This window comes from Ischnura elegans, chromosome 11, assembly GCF_921293095.1.
Source record: "Ischnura elegans chromosome 11, ioIscEleg1.1, whole genome shotgun sequence".
NCBI lineage: Eukaryota > Metazoa > Arthropoda > Insecta > Odonata > Coenagrionidae > Ischnura > Ischnura elegans.
Genome location: NC_060256.1, coordinates 56,586,495 through 56,591,013, shown reverse-complemented (window position 1 = coordinate 56,591,013; position 4,519 = coordinate 56,586,495).

Here is a 4,519-nt window from a genome sequence, read left to right as displayed (position 1 = left end):
AATTCTGTCTTGCGACCAAAAACAACTTAATCCTTCAATTCGTCGAATACTACAGAAAATCTAACAGCTACTCCATTTTATGGGATAATCTGATAGGTCCTTAGGCTGAGATATTCAATGGAAATACAAAGAAATCGATATTAAAAAATGAGGAAAATCAGAGGTAATTGATCATTAGCCGCACACACAATCACGAGTACTAAAGTCACTACGTACGTGCGATGAATTTCATTTGAATTCATCATCAAAGCCACTTAATAACCACCTCTCGTGCAACCTTGCGTGAAAGACGACTAAGGGTTGCATAACGAAAATCCTCCTCACGATGCATGGAATTCGGAGTTATGGAGAAATTAATGAAGAGAAGGATGAGTACGGAAATCCTAAGAGGGAATATTAAACAGGAGGTAAATGAAACCCGGGACTCGGCCCGAGGCACAAACTGTGATGTACGAGCGGACTTCATTGACGATGCGCAACTTGGTCGCAACAATTTTACTGCTCCGCCGTGATACTGCGCAGACGTTCGCCGGGATCGTCATAATTCAAGCGGCGGCACGTTCCACTTTGCGGACGCGAAAGGGCTAATATAGCCGGGGTACGTAACTGAGCCCTAACTTTTTTACCACAGAGAAGGCAAAGAGTTAACGTATAACAGAAAGCACAGTGGTCAGTACTTCCAGTACAGTAGTATACTTAGACGTAAATATGGGATTATAGGAGCCATTAAAAGTTAATTCAAACACGTCCATTGAAATTATACAGGACAAAGAGGAAAATAATGCCATATAATAACAACATTTCAGGTAGAGGAAATAGCAAACCAAGTTCAAAAATATTTGTTTCTGTAGTTTTGACTTTTACTCTTGATTGACGGTAACTACTTCATCACTACATCAACATACAAGTAGGTCAAGTGAAATGTTGATGTATTGAATTGATACTGAGTCATTTGACATAACGTAACTGAGCCCTAACGTTTTGCCACAGAGAAGGAGAAATGTTAACAAATAACAGCAATTGTATAAGCGGTCGTTACTAGCTGTAAAGTATTAAACTAAAGGCATAAATTGGAGAATGTAGGATTCATGAAAAGTGAATGCAAACACTAGAAGTTATATTAGAAATAGAGGAAAATGATACCATATTATAACGACATTTCAGATGGAGGAATTAGCATACCATTTTTTTCTGATTACGTTTTAATTTTTACTCCTGAGTTGACGGTAACTGCTGTAGCCCGCCAGTAACATACGATTAGGAGAGTCAAAATGCTGAGGTATGATATAAATACAGAGTCAAACGACATTGTTCCACGCTAATATATTTGACACTCCATTTAAGAAAACAAAAAAAAATGACTTGACTGGGAGAAATCTCTCAAAACCCTAGTTTATCTATAGCTATAACCCTAAAGGGCACTAATTGGCCGATCTTTCAGAATAATTGACCGATTTATAGTATTGATAAGTTGGCATATACTTTCTTAAAATATATATAACAACCATTTTACAGCGCTTTCCATACCGCTTTCGGGTAGTTAAGTTCTGCTATCTGGTTTTGTGAGTTTTCATATAAGCCATTTGAGAAAGTAAGTTGAGAAAGGTAGATGGATACCGGGAAAGATATATTTCTTGAGTGTCTAGTAGATAGGTATTTAAGTGTAATAGCTTGGAAAAAATAGGACTATTTACAAGGCTTTAATTATTATTAGAAGTATTACACCCGTTTAAATAGGACTTGATGTAAGAGAACGTACCTATACTGATCATAAAACCAGCTCATCCCTAATTCCCCCTATATTTTTTTCTAGCTCAAAATAAGCACTTTTACTACATATACACCATTATATTAATAGATGAAAGTGATTATATAAATGTAAAACGTCTATATTACAAGACACTTTTTACCTTTCTTTATCCTTTATATATCAATATGGATTCCTCCACCATAATCCCTTGTTTTTCTCTGTAACCAAGGCAGCGATTCAAAACAAAACTCTAACAATTCAAAAAGCAAAAACAGCAAATGAACTTCAGAAACTGAAGCAAGTAAAAAGAATGGAAACGTATATAAAACATGTATAAAAGTTGTCTGTCATTCAAAGTACATACATCAATATCCAAAAGCTCTGTTATCTTTCTTGCCATTTAACGCCCGCGAATGAAAAAATCCAAGAGAGAAAAAATTCAACCTGGCGTTTACTCCTTGAACTTTGCTATCCACTAGCCCAGTTTACCGAAAAATCTCATTAAGTTTGCACCCAACTGAAACTCATTTCCCTCTCAGACACTGCACCATAGCCGCCACTGGCTGATTCCTTCCCAGACTTGGCGACCTAATTCATGGGAACAAGTGGACCACCTTATCATCCGATTTTCACCCGCACACCCTTTATGGCTAGGAAGAGAAAAAAATATATCCCTCGATGATTTCTGTGGGGGATTCCGGCAAACTTCCTCTCCCTAAATAATATCCCTTACAGCCACATCTATCTCCATCCTCACGAGCAACGCCCAAACAAGAGAAGAGAGACAAAAGAAAAATAGCGAAGATTATGCACGCTTTTCTTTAATAAGGGGTGCAGGTTAAAATCAGCACTCATTAAGTCCATGATTGGTGGCCAAAAATAGTTCGTTTTTTATACGTCATATTCCTTTATAATCCCTAGAATTATGGAGTAGAATAAGATATAAATCAAACTACTGCCTATGAAAGGTTTGAATTAATACCACGTAAAGCATGATAACGTCGTGAATCGCCATTATATAAGCAAGAAGTTCTTCACTGAATCATTTAAAAAAGTTGACGAAATGAGAATTTACCCTGTAATAAAGCAAAAAAAATAGTTGTGATTGATTTACATTACTTTGGAATTCATTAGCACTGGTTTCGTTCAGGCTCGTGAGTATGAATATTTTAATTGACTTAATAAACATAATTAAAGGCTCAAAATAACTCATCATCATAGTTTACGATTGTACACAAGTTCCTATTCTTCGAATCCTATCATTTTTAAGAGCACCAGTACACAGAAAATAAAAATACAAAATGAGTGAAATCTATGTCGATCTTCAAACTTTACGACTTCGATTTTTACGACCTCACTCCAGTGATCGGATACCCAGTGCCTTGACTTCACCGTTATAATCTTGCCGCAGATCTCACATATTCGAGAAATCTTCTTCCCTTGAAAAGGTAACTGTTATAAACCACAAAAACCATATAATAATCCTCGAATTGGCTATCGTCCTCTTTTCTAAAACCGCAAGGTCAAGATGCATATAAAGATGAGTATGTTACACATTTGTATACTGATAGCATAGTGAGTGACGGTCACTGAAAACGTAAAAAAGGTAACAATGCAAAATATTTAAGTCTGGTCTGTAATAAGATATGACATAATATAATTTTCTAACGTATTGAAAAATATAGCAACGCTACGAAGGATTATGGCTAATTATTAAGGCTAATTTATCCATTTATTGAATTATAACTCATCAATGAAGCCTTCGGCAAGTGTATCATTTTAATACTCTTGATTCCAAAAAGTACCTACTACCAATCATACATCGTTCACTACGCCCAAGATATGTTATTGGAATGCACTTTTATTTAAAACTAAGGCATGGAAACAAAACGGCACGGATTAACAAAAGAAAATCAAGGCCAAAATCACTGGATGCTTTTTGTCGAAAGTAAAAATAAAAGAGTGGCGGAATTCGCTAAAATGGTAGCAGCCGAGGGTTGGAATGCAGAAGGGAAATACGAATGTATATTAACAAAACGGAAAAAGGAATAAAAATTTAGATTTTATTGGCTATAGTTTTATCTGTATGGATTGGCAAATCATAGTAAAGTTTAAACGAACTGTTTTGAAGCACTGTTTCGGGGTGGTATTCATGGTATGGGATCTTCGTATCTATAATTATTATTAACTCCATCATCATCTCACAGAGGATATGTGGAGTTTTATTTACCGAAATCCATCCACATTCTCCCCCTTCATGGAAGACCTTTCTCGGATCGACTTCTTTTTAAACTTCCGCCCTTTTATCTCAATCAGTAAGCATCCATCCGATTCGTCCTTGTCTCAGTCCTTTACACAGATTGTGGCCTTCCATCTTCATTGGAAATGAGTGCGCAAAGGGAGTGAGGAGGACAGCGAACCAAAATAAATTCGGAGAGAATGAAAATTGACGTGAAACAAGGAAAACAAATTAAACTTTCAATCGATAGGTCGAATGCCACGACGCCAGTGGAAAGGACGATGGTGGATGGAGTGGAAAAGTAAAAAAAAAAGAGGAGCGGAATTCGCTAAAATGGTAGCAGCCGAGGGTGGGAATGGAGAAGGGAAATACGAATGTATATTAACAAAACGGGAAAAGGAATAGCAATTTAGAGGTCGGGAAAAGGAATGACAGGAAATAAATTAGACGATTCATTACGAAAAGAAAAAAACAGGATCAGGATATAGAAAAAGAACCTGGAAAAAGACTCGTGATTTTTATGCAAATCC